General features: G+C 38.9%; 1 long non-coding RNA gene across 2 annotated transcripts in view; it reads right to left on the minus strand.

Annotated features, from left to right (window-relative positions):
- Positions 1-24,173, minus strand: part of LOC132683326 (uncharacterized) — a 50,099-nt gene that overhangs the window by 3,087 nt on the left and 22,839 nt on the right. For both annotated transcript variants that reach the window (XR_013549772.1, XR_013549773.2), the window contains exons 2-3: positions 2,358-2,750; positions 1,535-1,598 (exon numbers count right to left, since the gene is read on the minus strand). This is a non-coding gene — a long non-coding RNA (uncharacterized LOC132683326). The remainder of the gene's footprint in view (positions 1-1,534; positions 1,599-2,357; positions 2,751-24,173) is intronic.

The raw sequence follows: 24,173 nt of genomic DNA on the forward strand, positions 1-24,173 counted from the left end.
CAACTTGGCTATGATATTTCTCATGACCTCTGTTCTTTTTCTCCTTGAAGATGAGTCAAGAGTTTTAAAATCAGAAGGAAAAGAAATTTTTAAGTGATCTAGCACCAATTTGTATAATAGACTTTGGAGTTTTGTTGTTAATCTATCTCCATATTCCAAGACATCTCTTTATTTCCATTCATAGAAAAGCACTGTCATTTATTGGGAGTCAAAAGGCTCCCTTACCACCCAGTACTGTCCTATCATTCATTTCTAGGACAGCTGAAGTTCAAAAGTTAATCACTAATGCAGATGTTAATCATAGGGGACACTGGGTTGGGGGTCAGGAAGAGTATATAGGATCTTTCTGTACTTCCTGCTCACATTTTCTGTAAATCTAAAACTGCTCTAAAAAAAGAGTCTAAAATTTTTTAAAGTAAAAAACAGAATAGGTTATGTAACAAAATGCTGTTTTTGTAAATGAGAAATGCATGCATAGAAAACAACAAAACACATTTTCCAAAAGTAGATACAAAGTGAATACACTCATTCAATACATTAGAGTGGTGGTCTTTGTGGGCAGTGATAATGGAAGTGCAGTATGGTGAAAAAAATGAAATTAACAAACTCAGAGAGGGACATTGCATGGACCAATGATGATAGTATGCCATGAACTGAGTATGATAAATGTGTCCTATGAACTTGAAATCTAAGTTAAAAAAAAAAAAAAAAGGTAGTGTTTCTCAACTTGAGCAGGGAGGTAGAGTTTAGAGAGATTTTATTTTTTTATTTTGGGAGGGGGTGCGAGCAGGAAAGAGGAGGAGAGGGAGAGAGAGAGAGACAGCAGGCTCCACACTCAGCATGGAGCCCAATCTGGGGCTCCATCCCACGACCTGGGATCATGACCTGAGCCTAAATCAAGAGGTGGAGACTCAATCAACTGAGCCACCCAGGCGCCCCTAGAGAAATTTTAAAAGAACGCACATGCCTCAGTCCCATTTCAGACCCAACTACATCAGAGGCTCCAGACTTGGAGCCCAAATATGTGCATTTTGCAAAAGTTCCTATATTAGCCAGGACACTTTTAGTTACAAAACCCCAACTCAAATATGTATAATGAATATAGGGGCTGTATTGGCTCATGTGGCTTGGAAGTCTGGGGAGTAGTGTAGCTTCAGGCACAGATTAATCCAGGAGCTCAAGCTATCCAATCATGCTCTCTCCCACTGCTGTCTGTTTCCAGCTCGATCTCCCCTATTGTGACAGGTTCTCTTTCCCTGTGGTAGGGAAGGTTTTTACTGACATTTATAGTCATGTGGAGGGAGGAAGGGGACGGAGTAAAATGGAACACTGTAACTGACAACGCCTCAAGGGCCACAGGAAGTGAAGTAGGAGTTCCCCAATAGAAGGGATAGGTGATTATCATATCTCCCCAGGAATATAATTCAGAATAACTCAAACATTCCCTTGTAGGATGACATGGATCTTCATGACTAAAAAAAAAAAAAAAAAAAAGAAATATTTTCCAGGTTCCCCATCCTGGTCTCTTGCTCACTTGGGCTCGGCTGCCATGTTCAGTCTAGTCTTGAACATGCCATCATGTTCAGTCACACCTTCCCCTGTCCCAGAAATACAAAAGCATTTAGTCAAATTTGCTATGTGTCTGACTTACAGCTCTCCTGGATAAGCTTAGAATAAAAACATAAAGATATTTAGTGCAACTATGTGTTCAGCAATATAGATGATGAGTCTAAGAAGGAAAAAGACTGGATAAGTTATCATATCCAAGGTCACAGCAAGCAGAAGTGACAGTTTGAATTTGAGCTCAGATTTTATATCTCCAAACCTCATGCTCTGTCCAAAGTGCAACACTGAACAGGTAGTATTAATAATAAAAATGGGGAACATGGCTGGCTCAGTTGGAAGAGCATGTGACTCTTGATCTTGGTGTCATGAGTTCAAGCCCCACGTTGGGTGTAGATATTACTTAAATAAGTAAATAAATGTTAAATAATAATTATTCTTATTACAATAAAAATTGCTACTATTTATTGAGTTTTTACTAGGTTCCAGGCAGTGTTTTATAAACATTATCTCACTAACTCTCATAACAGGCTATGAAGAAGGTATCATCCCCATTTTATAGATGGAATTGTATAGCTCAGAGAAGAACTGAGCTCAGAGAAGTAATAATCCTGATTACAAAGCTATTAAGTGTAGAACCAGGACCTAAAACCAAATACATTCAAAAAAAGGTTTATTTCAGAAGAACAAAAACTTAATAAATTAGCCAATAAATAACATCAAGCCTACTTCCAGGGGAAAAATAAAGTATCTAATTTTTGAAGATCATAACTAATTAGTTAAAGTTGACTTACTTGTTGGAAAACATAGACCTTAAAATATAATCATTCAAACATAATAGAAGCTTTATTTCTCTCTAACGAAATGGTTCAGAGGGGTGTTCCAGCTTGGAAGGGTTCAGCTCCATGAACTCCAGGTCATTCAGGGACTTGGCAGAACAGAGTTTCTGTCATCCTAAACATGTGGCTTCTAAGGTCACTCTGCTTGTCACCATCCTGGCCCATAAGAAGGAGGAAAGGCGCACAATGTCTAGTCCCTTGAAAGCATAGTCCAGAAGGGCACAAATAGCTTCTGATGCATTCCAGTATCAAGAGCTCAGTCACATGAAACACTCCGCAGCAAAGGAGGCTGCACAATGTGGCTTGTGGTTGGACAGGCATGACCTACAGCCATGATAGTTAAGGCTGCTGTGGAAGAAAAAAGAACAAATTTTGGTGGTGGAGCTGTTGGTAGCTGTCTCTGCCACAACAATCTAGTAGACTTAGCCATTAACATAGACAGAGACCTATTTATCATAAAACTTATGAAACTTGGGGCACCGGGGTGGCCCAGTTGGTTGAGCGTCCAACTTCGGCACAGGTCATGACCTCACAGTTCGTGAGTTTCAGCCCCGTATTGGGCTCTGTGCTGACAACTCACAGCCTGGAGCCTGCTTCGGATTCGGTGTCTCCCTCTCTCTCTGCCACTCCCCCACTCACACTCGCTCGCTCGCTCTCTCAAAAATAAATAAACGTTAAAGTTAAAAAAAAAAAAAAAAAAAAACTATGAAACTCAAACTTCTAGGCCTCTCACTTGCATGGCCTCTTCCAAGGCCCTTTTAGGGGCCTGTATTACTTAGCAATTTTTGGATAACAAATTACTCCAAAACTTATCAGCTTAAAATAATAACCTTATTATCTCACACAATTCCTGAGAGTCTGAAATCTGGGAGCTGCTTCTCTGAGTGGCTCTGGCTCAGAATATTAAGCTGTCAGCCAAAAATGCAGTTATTTAAAGGCTTGACCAGGGCTGGAGGATCCACTTCTGAAATGGTAATCACATAGCTGTGGGCTGGAGGCTTCAGTTTGTCACTGCATGGTCTAATCCACAGGGTTGTCTGATGGTTCTCAAGACATGGAAGCTGAGTTCCCCCAGAGTGAATGATCTGGGAGAGAGGGGTAAAAGTCATAATGCCCTTTATAACCTAGCCTCCAAACTGACATCACTGCTACCTAATTCTGTTGGTCTCACAGACCAACCTGAATGCAATATGAGAGAGGAGGTACACCAGGGCATGAATACCAGAAGAAGGGGATAAGAAGGGGGAAATCTTCATATATGAGGCTGTGTATCAATAGGATCTAGCAATACATTCACATGTTTTTTGTAGTATTGGCAAAAGATTTTTTTTTATGCTCTTTTTTTTTTTAATGTTTATTTATTTTTGAGAGATAGGGAGAGAGAGAAAGAGAGCAAGCAGGGGAGGGGCAGAGAAGGAGGAGGACAGAGGATTCAGTGTGCCCCGCGCTGACAGGAGAGAACCCAATGTAGGGCTTGAACTCATGAACCATGAGATCATGACCTGAGCTGAAGTCGGATGCTTAACTGACTGAGCCACCCAGGCACCCCTGTTATTTTTCTTAATGAGTTCTCCCTAGTTGTATAAGCTTATGGCACCACAAAACATGAATCCTTTTTTTATACGACCTTGCTTGACAATTATTTAAAATTGTTAAAATTATTTTAGAACATGGTGAATTTATTCCACAAACCAAAACTGTAATAACTAAATTCTGAAGGAATGAAGTACTTTTTCAAGAGTGTTTGTTTTCATTGTTGTTAATATTATATAGTTTGTACACTGCTGATTTGTTATCAATGCCACACAAGAAGTTAGGATATCTGGATGTCAATCCAGATTCTACCTCTAACAAACTGAGTGATCTTCCTTCATATGATGCAGCCTGCTCTCTGAACTGGCTTTGTCTCTACAATAAGCAGTTGCATTAACTAGTCTGTACAGGTGCTTCTAGCCAGGTCTTTAAAAGTATGTCTCTCTATGCTACAAATTTCTCATCCATAAAATGGGAATAACAGTATCTACTTCACAGAGGTATAGTGATGATCAAATGAGGTAGCCTACATAAACTATCCCAAATATGCCTAGCAAGCAGTGTATATTCAGTATATATTAGCCATTCTTACTATTTTATGCCTGAAAACTAACCAACCTCAGGAAGCCTATTTTGAATAATTTTATAGTATTGCAGTAATTCATAATGTCAGTTTTCATCTCAGATGATTGTGTAAATTTTTATAAGTGAGTGAAAGTTAATAGGAAGTTAATATCAAGGTTGCAGAACAATGGGGAACTCTCATACATTTATTGATGAGAGTATAAGCTGGTATAATGACTTTGGTAAAACATTTAATAATATATCCACTTAAGCTAAACTTATACATATCTTATGGCCTAGCAAATCCTCTCCTGTCTAAACTCAACATATATTAGTGCCATGTCCACCAAAAGTTATACATGAGAATATGCATCATAGCTTTATTGATAATATTCAAACTTGAAACAACCCAAATGTCTTTCAGCAATAGAATGGAAAAGTAAAGCATATTCATACAATGGAATGGAAATAACAATGAAAAGAACAAATCTCACCAATATGATATTGAGTAAAAGAAACCAAATATGTAAAAATCCATCTTCATGATCCCATTATATGGAGTACAAAATCAGGCAAGCAAAACTGTGGTAATGGAGGTCAAAAGAATGATTATCTTTGAAAAAATATTGATTGGAAGAGAGGGTAAGGGAGCCTTCTGGGGTGCTGGAAATGTTCTACATATTGATCTGAGTAGTGGTTTCACAAGGTGTGTATGTGTGTAAAAAACCAGTCAAGTTTTAGATTTAAGATTTGTACATATCATTGTAAGTTGTACCTCAATGAAATATTTTTTAAGTTGGTAATGGTATAAAGAAATCCATTGCTGATATCATTGTAGGAGAAGATATAGGCTTATGCAATTTTGTTTCATTTTAGCTAAATTTTTGACAATTATGGTTCTAGGTAATAACTAATGAACAATTAATTATTACTCTCCTATCATATACTACCTTATTGTGTCCATTTTTCACTCATCTCACAAATATTTAAGTGCCAGATGCTCTGCTAGGTGATGGGATCATTAACAATGAACAAAATAGACACAGCTCTTGCCTCCACAGAACTGGTGTATCAGCAAGACAGAGAAATAAATCAGAAGTTACAACTGTGGAGTGAGAACAGAGTGCACAGGGATACAAACAAGGAGAACATTTCCCCAAAGCCATGCTGGGAAAATGAGAGGGGCTGATTTTCTTGAGTTTTGGAAATCAGCAGTGCTCAAAGACAGGAGTCTTAGAGGTCAGTGGCTGTACTGGGATAGAGACCTGAGGGTGCTGCCCTACTCCTAGAGAGAAGGCAGGCAAGCACCCCAGGGCGATCTAAGGATTGCCTAAGGTGCATGGAAAGAGACTGTTTGCTCTTCTTAAAGTATATCTGCGAGAAGTGGTGTTCATAGAGATGCCTCTCGGGGGAAAAAGAGCCAGTGGGTGCCATTTCCTTCCCCTGCCTTTCAGCATAGGTGCAAAGACACCTGCTGAAGGCAGCTAACCTGGATACTGGCTGTTTAGCCCACTTACTCCAAATGCCACACCCCTGCACTCTGGCTTGACTGCCATTCTCCATCAAACCTGCATCCATCCCAGTGTGTAAGACCACGCCCTAGAAGACCAGCACAGGCCCTGCCACAGCAGGTCCCTAAAGTTTGGAGTTTTAAAAGTCAGCAGGCCTGGCTGGGTTAGAGCCCAAAGTGCACTGTGCTGCTCCAGACAGGCAAGTAACCCAGAGACAGACAGTGTGAAATCAGCAATCTGAAAACTCCTGGAACACACGAGGAGAAATTATTTGCTCTTTTGGAAGGGATTCCCTGAAAGTAGCAAGCACAGAGACCCCTCTTCGGGGACAAAGAAATGCTGGTACCATTTCTCTCTCCCACCCCTCAGCATAAACTAGCTTCGGTAAACAGCACAGTGCCAACACTGGCTGTCTAACCTGCTTACACCAAGTCCTACCCCCCGCCCCCAAGCTCTGCTGGTACTGCTTTTCTCAGGCAAGTGTTCCTAAGACCCAGAACAGTGGGCCTCTCCCACAGAATACCAGCACAAACCCCTGCACACACCACATCTATCCACCAGAGATTTCTGCAAGACTTCAGTTCTAGTGGAAGTAGCATCAAGTCTTTCATTTAACTAGGTATGCACACCTCAGACAAAATGCCAGGATGGAGGAATTCAGCCCAAAAGAAAGAACAAGAAAAGCTCATGGCCAGAGATCTAATCAAAACAGATATAAGTAATATGCCTGGTGAAGAATTTATGGCAACAATCATAAGGATACTCGCTGGGATTGAGAAAAGCATGGAAAACATCAGAAAGACCCTTACCACAGAGATAAAAGTTAAAAAAAACAAGCCATCAGAAATGAAAAATACAATAACTGAGATTCAAAACTGACCAGATGTAATGACCACAAGGATGGAAGAAGCAGAGGAATGAATAAATTATATAGAAGAAAGAATAATGGAAAATGATGAAGCTGAACAAAAGAGAGAAAGAAGAATTATGGATCACGAGAATAAACTTAGGGAACTCAGTGACTTCATCAAACATAATAACATTCATATCATAGGAGTCTCAGAAGAAGAGAGAGGAAAGGGGGCAGGTTTATTTGAGGAAATAATAGGTGAAAACTTCTGGGGAAGGAAACAGACATCCAAATCTAGGAGGCACAGAGAACTCCCATCAAAATCAACAAAAGCAGGCCAACACCAAGTCATATTATAGTTAAATTTGCAAAACATAGTGATAAAGAAAAAAGTCCTAAAAGCAGCAAGACAAAAGAAGTCCCTAACTTACAAGGGAATACCCATAAAGCTAGCTGCAGATCTCTCCACAGAAACTTGGCAAGCCAGAAGGGAGTGGCATGATATATTCAATGTGCTGAATGGGAAAAATCTGCAGCCAAGAATACTCTATCCAGCAAAGCTATCTTTCTGAATAGACAGAGAGATAAAGAGTTTTCCAGACAAACAAAAGCTAAAGGAGTTCATGACCACTAAACCAGGCCTGCAAAAAACATTAAAGGGGACAGACTGAGTGGGAAAAAAGACCAAAAGTGACAAAGACTAGAAAAGAACAGAGAAAATCTCCAGAAAAAAACAACAAAACAAGTCATAAAATGGCACTAAAAACATACCTATCATTAGTTACTCTGAATGTGAGTAGACTAAATGCTCCAATCAAAAGACATAGGGTGTCAGAATGGATTAAAAAAAAAAAAAAAAAAAGACACATCTAATCTGTTGCCCACAAGAGACTGATTTTACACCTAAAGACACCTACAGATTGAAAGTGAGGGGATGGAGAAACATCTGTCATGCAAATGGATGTGAAAAGAAAGCCAGAGCAGCAATACTTGTACCAGACAAAATAGACTTTAAAACAAAGACCATAACGGGGCACCTGGGTAGTTCAGTCAGATGAGCATCCGACTTGATTTCAGCTCAGGTCATGATCCCAAGGTCATGGGATCAAGCTCTGGACTGAGCATGGAGACTGAGATTCTCGTTCTCTCTCTCTCACCTGTCTGCCCCTTTCCTCCACTTGCATTCTCTCTCTCTAGAATAAACAAATAACTAACTAAATAAATTAAATTAAATAAAGACTACAAATAAGAGACAAAGAAAGACACTATATAATAATAAAGGAGACAATCCAACAAGAAGATCTAACAGTTGTAAATATTTATGCACCCAACATAGAAGCATCAAAATACATCAAACATAAAGTTACTAAATGATAATATTACAATAATAGTAGGGGGTTTTAACACCCCACTTACAACAATAGATAACATCTGAGCAGAAAATCAACAAGGAAATGGCTTTGAGTGACACACTGGGCCAGATGGACTTAACAGATATATTCAGAACATTTCATCCTAAAGCAGCAGAATACACATTCTTTTCAAGTGCACATGGAACATTCTCCAGAATAGATCACATACTAGGTCACAAATCAGGCCTCAAGAAGTACAGAAAGATTGAGATCATACCATACATCTTTTCTAACCACAAGACTATGAAACATGAAGTCAACCACAAGAAAAAAATTGGAAACACCACAAATACATGGAGGTTAAACTGCTGCTAAAGAATGAATGGGGAAGGGCACCTGGGTGGCAGAGTTGGTTAAGTGTCTGACTCTTGATTTCAGGTCAGGTCATGATCTCATGGTTCGTGGGTTTGAGTGCCACATTGGCTTCCATGCCAATAATGTGGAGCCTCCCTCTCTTTCTCTGCCCTTTCCCTGCTCATGAGGGTGTGCTCTCTCTCTCTGTCTCTCTCTTTCAAAATATATAAACTTTAAAAAAAAAGAATGAATGCGTCAACCAAGAAATTAAAGAAGAAATTTAAAAAATATATGGAATCAAATGAAAATGAAAACAAAGGTCCAAAATCTTTGGGATGCAGCAAAAGCAATCATAAGAGGAAAGTCTATAGCAAGACAGGTCTACTTCAAGAAGCAAGAAAAATCTCGAATAAACAACCTAACCTGACACCTAAAAGAGTTCGAAAAATGACAATGAAGCCTAAAGTCAGCAGAAGGGAAATAATAAAAATTAGAGCAGAAATAAATGATATGGAAACTAAACTAAGCTAAACTAAACTAAATTTAGTTTAAAAAAAAAACCAGTAGAACAGATCAAAGAAACCAGGACCTGATTCTTCAAAAACAAAATTGATAAAACTTACAAACTCCTAGCCAGACTTATCAAAAAGAAAAAAGAAAAGACCCAAATAAAATCACAAATGGGAGAGGAGAAATAACAACCAACACCACAGAAATACAAACAATTACAAGAGGATATTATGAAAAATGATATGCCAACAAATTGGACAATCTGGAAGAAATAGATAAATTCCTAGAAACATATAAACTACCAAAACTGAAATAGGAAGAAATAGAAAATTTGAACTGACTGGTAACCAGCCAAAAAATTGAATCAGTAATCTCCCAACAAACAAGGCTAGGGCCATATGGCTTCAGAGGGAAATCCTACCAAACATTTAAAGAAGTTAATACCTATTCTTCTCAAACTGTTCCAAAAAATATAAATGGAAGGAAAACTTCCAGATTCATTCTATGAGACCAGCATTATCCTGATTTCAAAACAAGACAGAGACTCCACTAAAAAAGAGAACAGCAGGCCAATATCCCTGATGAACATGGATGCAAAAATTCTCAACAAAATACTAGCAAATCAAATCTAACAGTGCATTAAAAGAATCATTCACTATTGTCAAGTGAGATTTATTCCTGGGCTGCAAGGGTGGTTCAATATTTGCAAATCAATGTGATATAAATTAATAAAAGAAAGGATAAGAACCATACGATCCTCTCAATAGATGCAGAGAAAGCTTTTGACAAAATACAACATCCATTCATGATAAAAAAAAAAAACAAAAAACAAAGTAAGGAGAAAGGGAACATACCTCAACATCATAAAGGCCATATATGAAAAACCCACAGCTAATATCATCCTCAATGGGAAAAAAATGAGAGCTTTTCCTATGGTGAGGAACAAGACAGGGCTATCCATTCTTACCAGTTATTTAAAATAGCACTAGAAGTCCTAGCCTCAGCAATCAGACAACAAAAAGAAACAAAAGGCATCCAAATTGGCAAGAAAGAAGTCAAACCTTCACTATCTGCAAAAACATGACAATCTATATAGAAAACCCAAAGACTCCACCAAAAAATTGCTACAACTGATACACAAATTCGGGAAAGTCACAGCATACACAATCAACATATAGAAATCTGTTGCATTTCTATACATCAGTAATGAAGCAGCAGAAAGAGAAATCAAGAAATCAGTCCCATTTACAATTGTACCAAAAACCGTAAGATATCTAGGGATATAAACCTAACCAAAGAGATAAAATATCTGATTCTGAAAACTATAAAACACTGATGAGAGAAATTGAAGAGGCCACAAAGAAATGGAAAAATATTCCATACTCATGAATTAGAAGGACAAATATTGTTAAAATGTCTATACTAACCAAAGTAATCTACACATTTAATGCAATCCCTATCAAAATACCCCCAGTATTTTTAACAGAGCATAACAAACAATCTTAAAATTTGCATGGAACCACAAAAGATCCCTACTAGCCAAAGCAACCTTGAAAAAGAAAAGCAAAGTTGGAGGCGTCACAATCCTGGACTTCAAGTTATATTACAAAGTTGTAGTGGGGGTGCCTGGCTGGCATGCGACTCTTGATCTTGGGATTGTGAGTTCGAGTCCCATGTTGGGTAAACAGATTACTTAATAAAATCTTTAAAAAAGAAAAAAGCAAAGCTATAGTGATTAGGACAGTATGATACTTACGCAAAAACAGACACATAGATCAATGGAACAGAATAGAAAACCCAGAATGAACCCACAGCTGTATGGTCAACTAAATCTTCGACAAAGCAGGAAAGAATATCCAGTGGAAAAAAGACAGCCTCTTCAACAAATGGTGTTGGGAAAACTGGACAGCAACATGCAGAAGAATGAAACTGGACCACTTCCTTACACCACACACAAAAATAAATTACAAATGGATGAAAGACCTAAACATAAGACAGGAAACCATCAAAATCCTAAAGGAAAACACAGGCAGTAACCTCCTTGCCATCTGTTGTAGCAACTTCTTACTAGATATGTCTCCAGAGGCAAAGGAAACAAAAGCCGAAATAAACTATTGGGACTTCATCAAAATAAAAAGCTTCTGCACAGGGAAGGAAACAATCGACAAAACTAAAAGGCAACCTACAGAATGGGAGAAGATATTTGTAAATGATGTATCTGATAAAGGGTTAGTATCCAAAATATATAAAGATCTTATAAACCTGAACACCCCCCAAAAAACAAATAATCCAGTTAAAAAAAATAGGCAGAAGACATGAATAAACATTTTTTCAAAGAAGACATACACATGGCTAACAGACACATGAAAAGATGCTCAACATCAGGGAAATACAAATCAAAAGTACAATGAGATATCACCTCACACCGGTCAGAATGGCTAAAATTAACAACACAGGAAACAACAGGTGTTAGCAAGGATGCAGAGAAAGGGGAACCCTCTTACACTGTTGTTGGGAATGCAAACTGGTGTAGGCACTCTAGAAAACAGTATGGAGGGAACCAACATATGATCCAGTCATTGCACTACTGGGAATTTCCCCAAAGGACACATAAATATATATTCAAAGGGGTACATGCACTTCAATGTTTAAAGCAGTATTATCTGCAACAGCCAAATTATGGAAAGAGCCCAAATGTCCATCAATTAATGAATGGATAAACAAGATGTGATATTTACACACACACACTCACACACACACACACACACACACACATATAATATATGATGTATATATATGATATATGTATCATATGTATATATATAAATGGAATTTAAGAAACAAAACAGACGAACATAGGGAGAAAAAAAGAAAGGCAAACCAGGAAACAAACTCCTAACCATAGAGAACAAACTGAGGGTTTCTGGAGGGGAGGTGGGTGTGGATTAAATTGGTGATGCTTATTAAGGAGGGCACTTAATACCCTCCTTGTGTTGTAATGAGCACTGTGTGTTGTATGTAAGTGTTGAATCACTAAATTCCACATCTGAAACTAATATTTCACTGTATGTTAACTAACTAGAGTTTAAATAAAAACTTGGAAAAAAAATCCTAGGCATGTGCTAGGGTGTGAATACATGTCAGCCATCTACTGAACTGAGGCCAGGAGGGGATGTGGGGCTCTAAATACATTTAAATAGACATTCAGTTGTTTCTTCTGTTTTTATCTTTACCTTCACATCCATTTTCAGAAATACTAATTCTTTTTTTTAATGTTTATTTATTTTGAGAGAGAGCACACATGAGCAGGGGAGGGGCAGAGAGAGAGGGAGAGAGAATCCCAAGCAGGATCCATGGTGTCAGTGCAGAGTTGGACACAGGGCTTGAGCTCACAAACCATGAGACCATGACCCGAGTTGAAATCGAGTCTGATGCTCAAGCAATTAAGCCATCGAGGTGCTCCCAGAAATATTACAAATTCTTAAAGGTTTGGGATCTTCTCTAGAAAAAGTTAGCTGCTTCTCAGCTTTTCTTTTCATACATTCAGAAACCATTCATGGTTAGATGTAGGGTTGAGGGTTAGGGTGAGGGTGCCTGGTATCCTGCAGTTCAGAGACCTCTCCTGAGAAGTCTCCTTAGACTTCTGCTGGGTGAGAATAGACATGGCTATATACTTTTTTAAAAAGTTACAATTGCATGTCACAAATGTATTATGGGAAAGTAGAATGCACCACCCTGCTATTGGAGAACAAAGCAGAGGCAACAACAACCCAGAAGGGAAAGACTTGCTAAAGAAACTAGTATCTAAGCTGAAATTAGTTCCTTTAGAGCAGGGATAGCATGCTGTTCCACAGGCCAAAGAGGGCATGGAATATCTACCTGAGAGAAGTTGAATGTGTATGGACATAAAGTATGCTGGAGAGGGAGCAAGGAATGCAATAAATGATACTAAAAAAGCCAACCCATGGAGGACCCTGTGAACCCTGTGAAAGGGGGAAAGATTTTATTATGTGCATAAGAAAAAGACATAACTTGACATATATTCTAGATGCATTAGAATGAACATTGTGAAGAATGAACTAGAGGGAGGCAAGATTGGAGGAAGAGAGACAGGTTGGGAGGCCATTGCAGTAAATTAGCTGGAGATAATGGTATTTAAAACTAAGGCAGTAGAGATGAATTGAGAGATATTTGGGGAAGTAGAAATAGTGGGACTTGAAGATTGTTTGGCTAAGCAATGAAGAGTGAAAAATGAAGGTTGACACCCGGTTGCTGGCTTAAGTCACCCTGTTGACAATGATGCCATTCACCAGGATAGGGAATATAATAAGGAGTATTATTTTTCTAGTTTTCTAGTTGGAGAGATTTTGAGGAGGAAGCTAATGAGTTCTGTTTTGTCTATCCTGTGTTCAAAGTGCTTGAAGACAGTGAAGTAGAGACATTCAGAGTGCAGTTGGTGCTTAAGAGACATAACTGTCCTGAAGGCATAAATTTGGAAGTCAGCATTGTACGGATATTAACTAAAGCCATGAAGTAGAGAAAATCTAAAATCACCCCTAAATAATATGTAGAGTTAAAAGATTGACAGATTCAGTATACAACACAGGGGAATACTCACCTTTAAATGAAAAGCAGAAGAGAAAGAAGGTCCCTCAAAGAATGCTGAGGAGGAACAAAGAAAAAGGAAGAAAACCAGAAGATTGTGTGTACAGAAGCTAAAGGAAGGGAGATTTTTCCAAGAGTGTTAGGTGGGCAACAGGGTCAAATACTGCCAAGAGATTATATCAGGGAAGTCTTGGTGATCTTAACAAGATGAGTAGCAGAGGAGGTAGCTGCCAAATTGCAGTGGTTGAGGACTGAATGGGAGGTGAGGTGGTTACTGTGTCTGATTCTCAAACACCCACTCCCTCTCCAAAATTGGAGAATCCTAATCTCTGGCTACTGACTAGTGTAGACACATAATAATTACAGTACAGTTAAACCTTGAATTGAGAGTAACTTGTTCTGTGAGTGTTCTGCAAGATGAGCAAACGTTTCTAATAAATTTTAACTTGATAAACAAGCAATGTCTTGCAATATGAGTAGTGCGTGATGCAGGATGTCACATGATCACAATTGAGCCAATGATTCTTCTCTCTCTCTCTCTCTCTCTCTCTCTCTCACTGGAGATTGTGGGTAATTGTCGCCCATGCTCGGATGCTCGGTCTCAGGCTATGATGTTTAGCAGAAATCGGTGATTTTTCAGAACATTGGGAGGTGTCCACAACTGGCACTCATGTATTTTCTGTCACTTCAAAGCATCTGTGGACAGTCCTTCACTTTTCCATACAATAGTAAGCTTAGGGATGCTTTGCTTCATTCTAGGTCAGGCTGCCTGCTGATTTAGACCCTTTCCTCTGCTGCCTTATTGCCAATTACTTTAAATACAGTATATGAAAAGAGTTTATTAATACTATACTGTAGTCAATATCCGTGTAAGTGTATACAATGGCCCCCCCATGCAGGAAAAGATTCCATTGAGTCAACAGATAGCAGTGATTCCATTAGTGATAGTGAAAGTCATCCTACACAGTAACCATCCTCTCTCTTGTCTCCCTCACACCAGCCACAAAAGTTTTCAAAGGTAAGTGCAGGTTAATTTTTTTCTTTATATTTTGTATTTTATTATTTTGTATTATATTACAGTATTGTAATCATGTTTATATGAATATTTTGGGGTTGTGGAATCATCTGAGTTTCCATAATTTCTTATGGGGAAATTCACTTTGATATACAAGTGCTTTGGATTACAAGCATGTTTCAGAAATGAATTATACTCGCTAACCAAGGTTTTACTGTACTAGTTTTAGACAGCACAGTACACACTCACTAGTTTAAGTAGAAAGAGATTTATTCAAGGGTATTGGTTAATTTACAGTATATCTGGGAAGGCCAAGAAACCAAGCTCGGTTGTTGTATGCTCATTGATAACACAGCCATGAGAAAAGCCCAACCACACCATGAAAACTTTCCAACAGAAAAGTTCTTGCTGTCACCACCTGATGCTTGATACCCATGAATCAGGATCTGGTCACTAGAATCTCTACAACAGCTGCAGTAGAAAAAACAAAAGCCTCTACATCTGTGCTTGCCAGAACTACGTGGCCTCTGCCTCGTGATGCTCACTTCTGCCTGCCAAGTCTGGCAGGGGTGCATCTGCCTGGCAGAAAGCATGAGTAACCCTCGCTATACTTCATGGGAGCCCAAAAAGGCATGCTGCAATGGATAGAAAAGGTGTAGAATGAGACAGTTGGTAATGTTTGCCACTGTCCATCCCTTTGGTTATTCAGCATCTGTTCATCTTTCTCCCCTTAAAATTGCACACCACAAACATAGATCCCTGAGGTTTTTCCACTGGGCACAGTTGCCTTCCTTGTGTGGTAGAAGCCCCATCTCCCCTTTAAAATCTACATCAAGCACTCCAGCCAATACATGTAATCCACCTTGCCTTGTTCATGAAGCATGAGGAATCCAAAAAGATCAGGTGTCAGTCTCAACCTCCAGTTCACTGTAACCACTTTTGTGTTTTCCAATGAACTAATTCCTCCCTTGGGTAGTAAGACTATTAGACCAGCAAAGTTGAAAGTTGCAGGGATAGAGAGAAAAATTTTGAGAGTGGGTCATTAAGCTTATTAGTGGGAGGTGTCACTCTTACTTCACATCCATTGGTTTCTGACCCTATGTATTGTGGCCATGAAAGATATATATGGAGTGCATCCTGACTGACAGCATTACAGCCTCATGGCTGGTATCTTAATTGGGTCTCCCAAAGGACTGTCTACCTTTCTAAAAGCCCACCCACTTTTGGGTGATAGGATACATGGTAGGACCAGTGAATCTCAAAAGCATTAGCCCAGGGGCGCCTGGGTGGCGCAGTCGGTTAAGCGTCCGACTTCAGCCAGGTCACGATCTCGCGGTCCGTGAGTTCGAGCCCCGCGTCGGGCTCTGGGCTGATGGCTCGGAGCCTGGAGCCTGTTTCCGATTCTGTGTCTCCCTCTCTCTCTGCCCCTCCCCCGTTCATGCTCTGTCTCTCTCTGTCCCAAAAATAAATAAAAAACGTTGAAAAAAAAAATTTAAAAAAAAAAAAAAAAAAAAGCATTAGCCCAATGCTTTATTTCATTCACCAATAGATTCCCTGGTCAGAAACAATGGTTAATAAGATACCATGACAAAAAAAAAAAAAAAAAAAAAAAAAAAAGATACCATGACACTGAATTAGGTGCTTGATAGGACTATAGATAAGGATGCAGGTAAAATTTTGGCATGCAGGGAAAGTAAACCTGTATTTATAGTTAATATGTGTTTGCACTGAGAAAAAATGCTGCCCTATCCATGATGGAAAGAGGCCTATGTAGTCAAACTGGCAGTAGGTGGTTGTTTGATATTCCAGGACTGAGGGCTAGATCAGGACCCAGCTGTTGGTCACTGCAGCAGGTATGTTAGGCACTCAGGAATTGTAGTAGCCAAGTCAGCCCCGGGGCGGGGGGGGGGGGGTGTTAATATTGAACCTAGGAATAATCTCCTTCCTTGCCATTATCAAGACTTTAAAAGCCTATTGAACAAACACTTAGATGCCTGGGAAAAGGCCAGTTTGGGAACATTGAGAGTATCCTCTGTAGTAGTCCTTGACAAGCATCCATGGGACACAGTTATTCTCGTAGTCTGGACACAATCTAAAGATGTCCATCTATGCATTTCTTTCCCTATATCTCCTTGTTACAGCCTTTCAATCTGTTTTTTTTCTATGACCTGACTTAGTTTTTCCCATGAACCAGTATAGATCCACACCTCAGACAAAATAGACTGTGATACATTCCTTCCAAAACTTGCATGAGTGCATCTGAAAACCTTGATGATGATTTCTTTTCCCCCATGAAGAAGAGGCAAAGTCACCTGCTAAAAGTGAGGGAAGAGGGGCATCTGGGTGGCTCAGTCAGGTTAAGCATCCAACTTCAGCTCAGTTCATGATCTCACGGTTCGTGGGTTCAAGCCCTGAGTCAGGTTTCGTGCTGACAAGTCAGAGCCTGGAACCTGCTTAGGAGTCTGTGTGTGTGTCTCTCTTTGCCCCTACCCTGCTCACACTCTCTTTCTCTCAAAAATAAATAAACATTTAAAAAAAATTTTAAGAGTTTCAGTTTAAAAAAAAAAGTAAGGGAAGGATGTGACAGAGTCAAAGATGTGAGAAATTCAAAAGTTTTAAAATACCCACACATGAGAGAGAGATGATTTGGAAAAATGATTTGGGGACAGTTTTGAAGATGTCAAATTACATGGTTATGCGATTTTTCTCCAGGAGCAAAGTCACTGCAATGGATAAAATATAGCATGTTACTGCAGCCTCAAGACTATTCTTTCCCCTATGTTTAAAAAGAATTGCTAGTTCACAAAATTAATTTAATTGTAATTCTAGCTAAAGTGGGGTTATTATTTAGATATTTTATTTGTTAATAGCATCTTTTGTCCAAGATATAAGAGTAATATATAAAAAATAAGTATTATTTGGAATAATCATCTTTTAAAATCTGTAAAATCAACTGATAACAATCGTTGCCTTTGGAAAGAGGAATTAGGTGGCTGAAAGATAAGAGTAGAGGGAGATTTACTTTTCTTTCACTCTATATCCCTTGTAGCTTTTGAATTTTATATCTATTCATAAAAAATACCTATACAATCTCTTGATGTGTCCAGCCTCACTTGATAAAAGTATGTTTCTCTGAGAGTTCAGGTCTGTGCATCTGTGGCCTTCTGTCTGTTAGGTCTACTCTATACCAAAGGGCACGTGGAGATGATTTTCTAAGCTATTTCTCAACATCAGCTACACAGAAGGACATTTTCCAAAATCTGTGTGATGAGTATGTGAATTATTTATTTTTCCCTGTATTTTGTAAACTTTCTATAATGCACATAGTCAGGGAAAGAACTCATAAATATTTGTCATGTATCCACTCATTCACTTGTCCCTGTATTCAACCAATTCTTAGCAAGGTGTGTGTGTGTTTTCTTAAAACCCTTATGTGATGTGTTCTAGGAAATATAGAGCTACAAAGAGAAAGCCTCTAGTTAGTCACCTCAATCTTTTTTAATGGGGCATAGTATAAATAAGGAGTATAAATACCTTCCAGGTATTTACAGACAGATATGTAGGAAAGTCCTCAATAGAACAGGATGATCTAAAAGCTCTGTGTAACAAACATTGTATTATGGAAGTGTAGAAGAAACAATTCATCCTGGGCGTATCAGGAAAAGTTTCACAGGGAAAGAAAAAAACAAAACCCAACACATATTTGAGCTATGTTTTGAACAATGATTAGAATTTTGGAGAAGAAAAAGAGATGGAAAATGCATTTCAGGTTGAGGAAACAGCTTGAGCAAAGGCATAAAAACACGAATATGTGTGGCAAATTTGCAAAAATGGTCACCATCTAGTGAGATAAGAATGCAGTGTGCATGGAAATACTTATGGGAGCAGGATGTCAAAAGGAACAGACAAGTCATGCTGCCTGAGACATGTCATACAAGATGCTGAAAATTTGTGAAAGGAAGGAACAAGTCTCACTCATGTTTTAGGAGGAATTATATTTAGGCAGTGTGATAACATAAAAATCATAGGCTTTAAAAGTTAAGCAGACGTAAATTTGAATCTTATCTTGTACTCACTAGCAGTGTCATCTGGGACAAGTCACCTAACTTCTTTGTTCTCAATTTCATCCTGTCAGATGAAAGCTGACAAATGAAAAGCCCTCAACACTTGCATGGCACACAGGAGAGGTTAAATAAATTATAGGTATTTATTTTTATGGCAATGTGGATGGTCTATCAGCAAGGTAGGATATTGAATATATGGGCTAGTTTAGGGACTGAAATGGAATCTAGGGAAGGTGATGAGGGCCCTAAGTTAACAACGACTATAGGAACAGAAATGGCAGAACATAAAACATCAACATCTAGTGGACAGAGGCCAGTGATCCTACAATGTATAAGACAGCCATCAAAAATAATTATCTGGCCCAAAGATCAGTAGTGCCAATGATGAAGAAACCCTATATTAATGGAAAGAAATCTAAAAAGTTGAATGAACTTTTGTCAAAAAATGAAAAAAAAAATTTTTTATTACATTTATTTATTTTTGAGAGACAGAGCACAAGTTGGGGAGGGGCAGAGAGAGAAGGAGACACTGAATCTGAAGCAGTCTCCAGGCTCCAAGCCATCAGCCCAGAACCTGATGTGGGGCTCCAACCCACAAACTGTGAGATCATGACCTGAGCCGAAGTCAGATGCTCAACTGACTGAGCCACCCAGGCGCCCTTTTCATCAACATTTTTAAAAATTGGGGCACTTGGGGCTTAGTCGGTTAAGCATCTGACTCCAGCTCAGGTCATGATCTCATGGTTTGTGAGCTGGAGCCCCACATTGGGCTCACTGCTGTCAGTACAGAGCCCACTTTGGATCCTCTGTCCCCCTTGCTCTCTGCCCTTCCCCTGTACTCTCTCTCTCTCTCAAAAATAAATATTTAAAAAAATTTTTTTAGTTATACACTATTTAAACATATTTAAAATATAATAAATATCCACATACTTACTACTAAAATTTAAGACATATTCATAACATGGTTTATCCACATCAAGGAGAAAGAGACAAAGCCATGAGTCTAGATCATTCTTGAGAAACACTCTAGCCCTCTATAACTGAGAATGAGTTGTATCTGATGAAAGAGTACTTAATAATCTTCAGGTAAAGGTCCTTTGTTCCTCCTTCACAGAGCTTTAAAATGGAAAGTTTCTGAAAGGAATAATTTATTACGTTAAGAGTAACAGTTTTCTCTTTGGCTCATTAAGCAATTTAACGAATATCATTAAGATAGCATAATATCTAGAAAAGAAAGAAAAATTGGCAGTATGCTATGAAGAAAACTTTCAACAAATGAAGCATGACATTTCATGGGGACTTTGCTTAAGTGGGATCCGACAGAAGAACACAATCTAGTCTTACAAGACCCTCATAGCTCCATCAAAATGTGACACTGGGGAAGGATTCAGTCTTAGCACGAGCATGCCCCCAAGTCTGTATATTCACTACACATGTGATATCTTCCTTAAAGTGCCACAAACATAAATGATAAAAATTAAGTGACTCCTTCAGGCTTTTAGTGAACATTAACACTTGTGAGATAAGTACAGAAATACAGACAAGGGACGTCAGACAGGCTTAAATACCAGCAAAGGAACTGGTGCCATAGTCAGGCCAATTCAAATTCACACCACAGCAAATTTATAAGAACTACAGCAAATTCACAAGAGTCACTCTTGGGCAGGTAATACTACAAATATAAAATCTGCACATGCCAAGGACCCATTGCGCAACTATTAAATTAGAGTACTTACCCTTCTATAGGTAGGCTCCCTTCTTTGATCCATGCCTACCTACCCACTCAGATCTTATATTTACATGTGTATATAGGATATGCACTTTTAATCCAAAAGAATCCAGCTGCCTTAAGCAGAATTTGTGTGGATTATTGTATGTCTGTGGTTTAACATGCTCATGTAAAGCTCTAAAGCTATACTGTTCAATACATGCTGCATGTGTTTACGGAGCACATAAACCAAGATTAGTCTAAATTGAGATATGCTATGAATGTAAAAAACACATGGAACTTTGAAGACTCACTGAAAAAAAAGGAAAAGATCTCATAAATTTTATTACATTATTACACATTAAAATTACACTATTTTGGATATCTTGGGTTGAATAAATTATATTATTAAAATCAATCTTACCTTTTTCTTTTTACTTTTTAAATGTAGCTCCTAGAAAACTTAAAATTCATATGTGGCTTGCATTATATTTCCGTTAGACAATGCTAACCTACAACTTACACTATGCATCTAGCCATTTTTAGGATCAGATAGATTCTAACTCAGACACACTGCTAATATAATATACATGGCATGGAACCAAACATTCAGACATCAGTTTTGAAAGAAATATCTTTTTTTAAATGTTTATTTATTTCTGAGAGACAGAGAGAGACAGAGTGCAAGTAAGGGAGGGGCAGAGAGAGAGGGAGACACAGAATCCGAAGCAGTCTCCAGGCTCTGAACTGTCAGCACAGAGCCTGATGTGGGGCTCGAACTCACGGACTGCAAGATCATGACCTGAGCTGAAGTCGGACGCTTTAACTGACTGAGCCACCCAGGTGCCCCTCCAGAGAAATATCTTTAGACTGTACACTCAACAAGTGGCATTGTGTTAGATTACGCTGTGCTAGAATAGGAGTTGTCCTACTCATGATGGAGGTTTTATCCAGGAAGGAGTAGCTGTAGTCTTATTTTCTTGAAATGGAAACTGATGGAATCAATTATAAAAGGTATTATTTCTGGGGTGCCTGGGTGGCTCAGTTGGTTAGGCGTCCAACTCATAATTTCGGCTCAGGTCATGATCTCACAGTTGGTGGGATGGAGCACCCCCCCCCCCCCACTGGCACCCACCCCTCCCCCACTTGTGTTCTCTCTCTCCCTCTCTCTCTGTCTCTCAAAATCAACAAATAAACATTTAAAAATTAAATAAATAAAAGGCATTACTTCTGAATATGTACATATACGTGATCCCAGGGAACAGAAGGAATGATTCTAAGAATTCTTAAGGCAAAAGTCATACTTGATTAGACATTTTTTATAGGTAAATAATTAAGTGTAGAAAAAGGACTCTATAATATCTATTTTCTCAAAGTTCATTGTGACCAAATTCCATGTCGAGAGATATTAATAAATGGATGGGAAAATAGTATGTCAGAAAAGCATTTCAGTCAAGGATGGACATATTCATTAGTTATCACTACATAACAATATTATTGTAAGTTTAGTGGCTTAAAACAGCATACATTTATTATCTTTGTTTTGTGAGTTAAGTTTTGGAGTACCGCTGAACTGGATTCTCTGTAAGATGCAATTAAGGTGGTGACTAGGCCTGGATTTTCACCTGAGATTCAACTGGGAAGGGATCTGTTTCCATACCCATGGTTGTTGGCAGCATCTAATTTCTTCAGGATGCCAGGCAGAGATCCTCAATTTCTTGCTGGCTGTTGGTTGGAGGCTGCCATCAGTTCCTTGCTTTATGGTCCTCTCATTAGGGAAGCTCACAACATGGCAGCTTGCAAAAAAGCCTTCCAGCAAGACCGATGTTACAACCTCAGTAGGTGATCACATCCATGGGGCACCTGGATGTCTCAGTCAGTTAAGCGACCAACTCTTGATTTCAGCTCAGGTCACAATCTCATGGTTTGTGGGATGAAGCCCCATGTAGGCCTGTATGCTGACAGCAAGGAGCCTGCTTGGGATTCTCTCTCTCCTTCTCTCTCTGCCCCTCCCCTGGGCACGTGCCCCTCCCCTGCCCCTCATGTGAACACATGTGCATGCTCTCTTTCAAAAACAAATAAAATAAAAACTTAAAAACAAATGAAGTAATCACATCCATGTGACCAAGTACACCCCGTCACCTTTACTGTGTTCTACTCATTAGAAGCAAGTCATAGATCCACCCACACTCAAGGGAAGGGGATTTCACAGGACATGAATACCAGGAGGTAGAGATCATGGGGCCTCCTAAGAGTCTGCCCTATGTAATAGGGAACTGGCTTAGGGATAAAAACTAGGGAGAGGTACCACAGTGGTGCCCAAAGGAACTATAAGGACCATTTTAGTTATATGTTTCAAATGATCTGGAAGAGAAGAAAAATAAAAGAATTTCCTAGTCTTCCAAAGAAAATAATTTTCTAGAGATATCATGACATTGGGAACAAGTGAAGAAAGACTGGTAAATGGAAATCACAAGCAGCAACAGTAGCAACATCATTGGCAAGCTGTATGTGGACTTACATCTGAGAATGAAGACACAGAAGCAACAACTAAAACAGTCTTGGGGCGCCTGGGTGGCTCAGTCAGTTACGTGTCAGACTTCAGCTAAGGTCATAGTCTCAGAGCTCGTGGTTTTGAGCCCCACAATGGCTTTGGGCTGACAGCTCAGAGCCTGGAGCCTGCTTTGGATTCTGTGTCTCCCTCTCTCTCTGCTCCTCCCTTGCTTGTGCTCTATCTCTCTCTTTCAAAAATAAAAATATATTAAAAAAAAAAAAAAAAAAAAAAAAAACTAGAACAGTGTTGGTGGCATCTAAGAGTAAGACAAGGTACTTCCCTTCAGGAAGTTCTGGTAATGTTGCCCTGAGAGGTTAGCAACAGTGGAGGAAAACATTCTGGTCAGCACCACAGCAAGAGAGATGTGGGTGCGTGGTGAAGTTTCTCAGAGATTCAAAAAAACTTTCCAGTAAAAGTCCAGATAAGATAGACAGACTCTGTGACTGCTTTGAAAGAGACAGGGGCGTGCCTGGGTGGCTCAGTTGGTTAAACGTCTGATTTTGGCTCAGGTCATGATCTCATGCTTTGTGAGTTTAGGCCCTGCACCAGGCTCTGTGCTAATAGCTCAGAGCCTGGAGCCTGCTTCAGATTCTGTCTCCATGTATCTCTGCTCCTCCTTTGCTCGCTCTCTGTCTCTCTCTAAAAAAAAAAAAAAAAAAAAAAAAAAACACAAAAAAAAAACATTAAAAAAAATTCTTTTAAGAGACAGAAAGATAAAAAGACAATCTGTATTCAACTCAACAATACAGGGGTATTTGACTTGTACAAAACTGACTAGGCCGTAGTATATGGCTATCAAAGCTCAGAAAAGATAACTAATTGATTAATTTCTTTACTGATTCAGTTGCTTATAGATGCACTTTAAACAAAACTCTCATAAATTAAACTCTGTTGTGTTTTGATATCTACCCTCATTTGTTTCCAACAAATATTTATTGAGCAGTTATCATGCTAGGAAATGCTATAGGTACTTTGAATAAAATGTGACAAAAAAACAGGTGAGGTCTCTGCTCTCATGGAGTTTATAATAGTGGAAAAGATGGACATTGAATGAATAATTACACAAATAACCATATAGTTATTACTGGTGACTGTTATAAAGAACAGGAATAGAGTGCTTTGAGAAAAATACAACAGGGGAATCCAATCCA

The sequence above is a fragment of the Panthera onca genome, chromosome C2, assembly GCF_046562875.1.
Source record: "Panthera onca isolate mPanOnc1 chromosome C2, mPanOnc1 haplotype 2, whole genome shotgun sequence".
In the NCBI taxonomy this organism is placed as follows: domain Eukaryota; kingdom Metazoa; phylum Chordata; class Mammalia; order Carnivora; family Felidae; genus Panthera; species Panthera onca.